The sequence below is a fragment of the Mus caroli genome, chromosome 4 (genome assembly GCF_900094665.2).
Source record: "Mus caroli chromosome 4, CAROLI_EIJ_v1.1, whole genome shotgun sequence".
NCBI lineage: Eukaryota > Metazoa > Chordata > Mammalia > Rodentia > Muridae > Mus > Mus caroli.
In genome coordinates this window covers 49,253,724-49,261,628 of record NC_034573.1, presented here as the reverse complement: position 1 = coordinate 49,261,628, position 7,905 = coordinate 49,253,724, and positions in this window count along the sequence as shown.

Genomic DNA, 7,905 nt, shown 5'->3' with positions numbered 1-7,905 from the left:
CTCCTCTCCTCTCCTCTCCTCTCCTCTCCTCTTACCTCCTATCTCTCTGAAAGGTCTTGCTATGAAACCCAGGCCAACCTAAACTCACCTCATAGCCCAAGCTGGCCTGGAAGCCAAAGTCCTCTTTCCTGTGCTTTCTGAGTGCCAGGATTACAGGCACACAAAACCGTGCTAGGCATAAATAGATGCATTCGAAACACAAAGCTATACATGTGTGTATGTATATTTGTCCAAGGCCCGCCTCAGTTAAAACTGGGTTTCTGGATCAGGAATCAGGATGTTCCCACTTTCATTGTGCTAATGGCTTCATGTCACCTGTGAACATGCCGCCAGCCCCAGATGCTAACAAAAGGAAAATCCCCTGCCCAATTGAGCCTGCACCAAGGGTAGAGGTGGCGTGTGTCTACACTATGCCATGATAGGGACATGGAAGGGACAAGAGTTCTTAAGGTTCAGTAGATGAATTCTCTGCCTGCTGTGTGCTTTCATAACTTCCTTAGCTAGCTAGCATGGGTGTCTCAGTCTGTCACCCCCCACAGTTCACTGTGAAGAGTGCCACGTGTCAATTTTCAAGTTTCTCTTCTGGAGAAATCGGTGAAGAGGTAAGTGGGCAGAGTAATTAAACCTTTTGTCTTTGTATCCCTGATCCCAGCTCCAGGTCCCGGGCAGATCTTGCTAAGGGTGGGAAAACCCAGCTCACAAATGCCAAAGAAACAGAAGGTCATCTTTAGCCTCAGCGTCGTGTTTAACGAGTGTTTGAAAGCTCCCCTGTCTCATTAGGCTTGACAGCTTCTAGAATTCAAAGGAAAGTTCTTTTTTCCCCTAAACCTGAGGCAGGTACTTCCTTTACTTTTCAAGGAAGACATTAAAACCATAAAAGAACATTTCTTGTGAACCATAAAATGGATAAACAATAAACGATGTGGTTTGTGAGAGAGGAAATATCACACACCTTATTGGAAAAGTGCTCTTACTGGAAACAATGTGTTTGGAGATGAATTTTTCTTTCCTATTGCCAGGCCTTGACCTGCCAATTCTCCAGGGAAATATGGGGCATGAGATGTTGATGCAGTGTCAGTGACCAGCAGTTTTCAGATGACATCGCTGGCTAGACCCATCACAAGGTCACGTCAGTGCTCACAACCACACTCCCAGAGAGTGAGGACATTTCCATTTCACAGCCCCAGCACCTGATGCTTAAGGATAGCAGCTTACTAACACACAGAGCTGGAATCTGTTCATATTTGTCCCATGGCTGTGGCATCTCACTTAGACCAAGGTCTAAAGGAATGGGGGCCAGGGATCGACCCATGTTGCCACATATGTTAGAATCTCTGTCTTAGTTAATGCCGAAAAATATTCCTTTATGTGTATTTGCCATATTTCCTTTTAAGTAGCCATCTGTGAATTTGGCTCCATATCCTGGTATATATCACTGTGTAGTGAGACTGGGAGTGTCTTGGTTTTAATTCAATTGGGTACACACTCAGAATGGAGTTGCTGGATCATTCAGTGATTCTATTTTTAATCTTGTGAGAAATCACCACACTGTTTTCCATAGATACTACAATATTTGGTGTGCAAGATGCATAATTCAATATTCTGTCTGCTCAACAGAATGTCTGTGACTAAATATAATATATTCATACTACGTTTTGTTAGGTTTTTTTGTCACCAACACACAAGTGATGGAGGTAAGAGGTAAACTGACCATCTTTATGTTTCGGGCATGTGTGTGTTTGTGTCCAAATCCATCAAATTATATTCATTAGGTCAGTTTTCCATATCAACTCCACCTCGGAAAAGCTGTTAAGCCTGGGAATGTAATTGTCTGATACAGCACTTGCTCAGCATCACAGTGCTGAAGGGGAAGAAGAGAAAGTTAAGGAGAAAGTTAGTTCATGTCTGTGATCCCAGCCAAGGGTAGGCATAGGCAAGAGAATGCGTGGAGGTGAGACCATCTTGGACTACAAAGAGAGCTCCAGACCAGCCTGTGCAACAAAATGAGAGTCTGTCTCAGACAAACAAGAAGGCAGACTTGAAAGAAACTGTTCCACAACTGTGCTCATATATTTGACATTACTAGTCTATATATAAAAGTGGCTAAGGCAATGAAGTATTTTATAAATCTGCCCAAAAGAAAAGGAGGAAAAGAGATGGAAGGAGAAAAGAAGAGAGGAAGAAGGAGGAAGGAAGGAAGGAAGGAAGGAAGGAAGGAAGGAAGGAAGGAAGGAAGGAAAGAAGGAAGGCCTAAAATAAAGAGATTCAACTACAGGTCACTGAATTATATGCATTAATATTTGCCTGTAATATCAGCACATAAAAGGTCAAGGCAGGAGGATTGTAAGCTTGAATTTTGAAGCCACCTAACACTGCAAAGTGTGATGTGCCCTCCACTCCTCCTCAAAAAATGTCTTTTTTGAGTCTCAATTCCACAGGCTTTGTGTAAGATCTAAGTAACTCCAAGTCCAGAGGTGTCATTGAACAGCATTTCGATGAACTCTGTCCCAGCACCAAGCAGTTAAGAAAAATCACCACCTTGCTCTTTAAATCCACCCGACCCCATCGCCAGGCTTCCTCACCAGGACACTGAACAGAAACTGTGTTGTTTTGGGGGGAAGCCATGCTATAAACAGTCAACATATCCTAAGAGAAGCTACAGCATACCCACACTGAGACCCTGAAGATGTCCAGACTTCACCCAGACTAGATGGCAATAAACACATGCTACCAAAGGAAGGAATGAGGATTCACTACATAAAGTTTGGGATAGACAGATATGGATATAAAAACTGAAGAAAAGTGTCCACAGTACAACAGCCCTGTACTGGCTGGTTTTGTGTGTCAGCTTGACACAAGCTGGAGTTATCACAGAGAAAGGAGCTTCGGGTGAGGAAATGCCTCCATGAGATCCAGCTGTGGGGCATTTTCTCAATTAGTGATCAAGTGGGGGGAGGGTGCTTGTGGGTGGACCATCCCTGGGCTGGTAGTCCTGGGTTCTATAAGAAAGCAAGTTGAGCAAGCCAGGGGAAGCAAGCCAGTAAGCAACATCCCTCTATGACCTCTGCATCAGCTCCTGCTTCCTGACCTGCTTGAGTTCTAGTCCTGACTTCCTTTGGTTATGAACAGCAATGTGGAAGTGTAAGCTGAATAAACCCTTTCCTCCCCAACTTGCTTCTTGGTTGTGATGTTTGTACAGGAATAGAAACCCTGACTAAGACAACCCCCTAATGATAAAGGTATCTGATCAACATTAAGAAAACGTTTTCTTGTTTTTCCGTTTAACATTTAAAGCAGAGACACTTCCTCATCCATTCCTGTGCATCATCTTGAGAAATTTTCTGGGAACGTACTATTCCACCATGTTCTCTATTCTTTTCCCTCTAGGTTCTATCTGGTCACTTGCCTGTTACAAGTCATTTTTGTAGCAAGCAACTTTGAAAACAAGCATGTTTCAAAAGGTTAAGATTAGGGGTTGCAGGCCCAGATGTGGAGTCTGTTAGGTATGACTTTCACACAAGTAATCAGAATGCTTTCTGAAAACCATCAATGGAAAAAACCCATACAATCCCAATCCAAGACTGTGCCCGGGGTCAGCTTGGTACAAATACTGCTGTGAAGTTATCAGGAGCCCAGAAGGCTTTGTCATTGATTCAACTCATTGTTAACATGACCTTGAAAGTCTTAGCTCAATCACTTTAGGCTTCAGTTTATTCTTTGTTTGAGAGCGGGTCTCACTCATAGTCTCTCTTAGAACTCTCATCAATCGCCCTGCCTTTTCCTTCCAATGCTCTGATTATAGGTATGTACCAAGTTACCTGGCATCTGTTCAGATCTGTACTGATGAGAAAGATGAGGGCAGCAAGAGTCCCCTTGAGTCCCCTTGTCCTTCACTGTGTCAGGCACAAATGTGTCACTAGTGGCCCTGAATATAAAATTCTAGCAGGCCTACATGTGAGACACAAGGGGTTTTAGTTCTCTGACTGGGGAAGCCTGGGTCAGGAGAGAGGGAGGGGTCCAGGTGCGGGATGCCCAAAGAGGAGAAGCTTTATGGTTTCGTTGTTTAGACTTAGGATTAGGTTGTGCATGTGAGCGTTTTGCTGGCAGGCTTTCAATCGGAAGCAGAACATGCTTTTAATAGTCAGCAGCCATATCAGCTTCCTCACCAGTGTGACTTCCTTCTTTTTATTAATTGCTCCATTTGGTTTTCTTGAAGTCCATCCTTTCTCGTTCATGAGACAGAGGTAGAGTATCATTGGAGTATCAAGATATGATCAGCCCAGGTGAGTGTGGCCTGGCCTGGGAGCCTAAACCTACAATCTGAGCCCTCAGGAACTGAAGGCAGGAGGGTCAGGAATTTAAGGCCTGCCTGGCTTATATAGTAAGAGCCTGTCTCAGAAAATAAAAATAAAGAGGCACCCATGTACAAGCCATGGGACACATCCTGAACATGAGACTCAGAATATAATCCCAATGATTCAAATAGAACCAGCCCCCCCCCCAATGAGTCCAGGCATTCTATAGGAGTCAGAGTCGGATTTTACTAGGAGCACATTTCCTTCTCCTCACCCTTCTCTGCCTGCCTTCTGGCTCAACAGCAGACTGGTGGCTTTTCTACCCCATCTAATCAGTGACAGGCACCCAGGCCAATTGCTTCAGATCTGGATGGATTGATAGCAAGGCTCTGAGGGTCGTGTTTGGTTAAAGGTGGCTATTTCTTTATTGCCTTGTACTCTGTGACTCAGGCTCCTTGTTTACTTGATTGCTGGGAAATCTTTACAGCCTTGTTCTACCAAATTTTGTTCTCCTTTGGTTTCAGGCCTCGCTGCTCTGAGGTGGTGTGTGAGCTTTGGACTGCCGTAAAGTCAGCCTCGCTGCTCTAAGCTGGCTTCTTATAAAACTGCAAAGCTTTGGTTCTGAGAACATTATTGTGTCAGAGGATCACCTGGGATCCAGTGGGCAAAATGTCCTTGGGCTGACACCCCTCGGCTTGTAGAAGAAACAACTTAACTTTGAGGCAGTAGGTTTTTGTTTTGTAGAGCTAGGAATTGGCCCTAGGACCTTAGGCAGGCTAGGAAATACCCCACCACTGAGCTGTAGCCCCAGCCCTTTATAAAGTTCTTATTTTAAGAGTCTCTCTTAAGTTATCTAGGCTAGCTAGCCTTAAACTCACTCTGCATGTAGCCTATGTGGACCTGGAACTTGAGATCTGCCTGCTTTAGCCATCTGACTAGCTAAATAGCCTCTGCCATCATGCTTAGATGCCAGTAGTTTTCAAAGGTGGCTACACAGTAGAATCAACTGGCCAGCTTCATAAGTCAAGGATGTCTGTGATTCACCCTGCAAGACCCTAACTTACTTGCTCTGGGGTTTGTCCTGGTATGACAAGCTTTCCGGATGGTTCTTTATGAGACCACACTATTGCAACTGCCTGGAGACAGCGTTGTATGGTCTTGTTTATTTTAATTCAGAGGGAACTCCACAGGAGCAGCTCAGTGGGAGCATCAGGTCCTGTGTTAGCAGGATTCAGCCAATGCTCTGCTAACTGACAGGAATGGGGCTTAGTCCTCTGGGGATTGCAGGAACGAAGAAGACGGGAGCTTAGTGACAGGGAGTTGATTTAGGTGCTTTTCGGAGAGGGTCCTGAGGTCCTATTGTACAGTAGGGTGATATGGTTAACACCAATCTATTGAATGTTTTGAATTAACTAGAAGTTGAATGCTTCGGCCACAAAGAAATGAGAAACATTTGGGGCATATACACGTACCAAAATATCAAACTGCACCTCATAAATATACATAATTAGTTGTGTCAATTAAAGATAAAGTTAGACAAGATGTGATGCCACATGCCTTTAAGCCTGGCATTCAGGAGGCAGAGATGAGTGGATGTCTATGAACTAGAAGCTAACCTTATCTACATAGTGAATCCCAGGCTAGCCAGGACTACATAGTAAGACACTGTCTCAAAATCAAAATAAACTATAAAAATAAGAATAAAATATATTATAGGGCTAGTAAGATGGCTCAGTGGGTAAGAGGACTTGCTGCTCAAGTTTGTGGATTTGGATTCAGATCCCAGGACCCACAAAGAAAAGCCAGGTTCAAAACCCAGTGCTATAGGAGATGGAGACAGGATTTTAGGGACTTGCTGGCCTCCAGCTCAGCTCCAGGCTCAGTGAGAGACCCTGTCTCGGTGAAATAAGACAGAGAATGATAGAGCAGGATATATGACGTCATCCTTTGGTCTCTGCACTTACACAGACTCCTACATATTTACCACAAAGATAGATAGATAGATAGATAGATAGATAGATAGATAGATAGATAGATAGATTGGTGATAGATGATAGGTAGGTAGGTAGGTAGATAGATAGATAGATAGATAGATAGATAGATAGATAGATAGATAATAGATACAACTTAATCCCTACCTGGAGGATCACAAGGATGGAGGGCAAGTAAGAGAGTCAGAAAGATGATGAGAAGGAAGGACCACAGAGAAGAAAAATAAAGCCATGGACCAAGAGGAACTGTATGTGTGTGCTGCCTTTAGAAGGGGACTTCCAGGTCCTCTTCACAAAGGTAATAAATACATCAGCTTTCCGGGTTCAGGAAGAAAAGCAACAAGGTTACATAGCAATGTAACACCAGGTCAGGGGCAATGCTTTGTCGATGTTTGTGTACCAAGTCACAAGCACAACATATGTCCAAGAAGCCAGTGATCCACAAGTGTTTGAAGACTGATTAAGTGTTCTAGGATGGTTGTCATATAACTTGATGAAATAAAACAAAAGGAAAGCAAAAGTTTGACTGGGTGTCTGAGCCAAATCACACAAGCTTAGAACATTCTCAAGTTGGGAAGTCCCAATGCCCGAGTTGTTCATAGTATCTTCCAAGCTCAGAAATGGAACTTTTTAACAGGGATGCAATCACTGAATATCAACACATACTAAATAGGAAAGGGCTTGGATGGGGTTGGAATTAGAAACTATCTCTTCTCCAACAGGTTAGATTAGGAAAAATAAAAGTTCAGACTTTCTTTTGTCCTCTAAGTGACAGTTATTTTAAGGCTTGACTCGAGACCCTAGGAATTAGCTAGATATTGAATGCTCCAGTCACAGGCACCTGGGAATCTGGTTACGTGCCATTCTGTATGTCTAGAGAAGCTTCAGGATTAAGAACATGTGAGTCAGGCGATTGTAAAGCAGATTGCCTTCAGACCTCTTTTAATCTACTGGATCCCAAAGAGTAGAGCAAAATGAAGGTGGATAAAGGATGTTCACTCTCTACCTGATTTGTTTAAGGTCTCCTGGCCTCCAGCTCCCCACTGGCTTTCCTGGGTCTCATGTCTTAGTACTGAGCCTTCTACTCTCTAAAGAGCAAAACTCAAGTGTGACAAAGGGCTTTGCAGGCACATTCACCATGAATTCTCTTTGCAACCCTCAGGGAAGAATCAATGGTGTGGTGTGTACTTAGCATTTCAGAGATCCCTAACAAAGTACCACAGAGGGATTGACTCAAAACAACAGAAAATGATTCCTTGGAGTTCCTGGGAGGTCTAAGATCAAGGTGCAGACTTACTCAGCTGTAAGTGTTTTTCCTGGCTCACAGATAGCTTCCTTGTTTAACCCCAATTCCCTCGCAAAGGCCTCAGTTCCAAATATCATCACATTAAGAACTGGAGGAGGATTCAGGGCTTTGAGATCTTGAGAGACAAAGATATTTAGTCCATGACAGTGCTTTTATTATTTTACAGATGAGCTCATAAAGGATTTAAAAGCATATCTCCTGATGATGATAGAGAACTTCAAGAAGGACTTTAATAACACACTTAAAGAAATGCAGGAGAACACTGCTAAACAGGCAGAAGACAATAAAGAGAAAGCACAAAAATCCCTTAAAG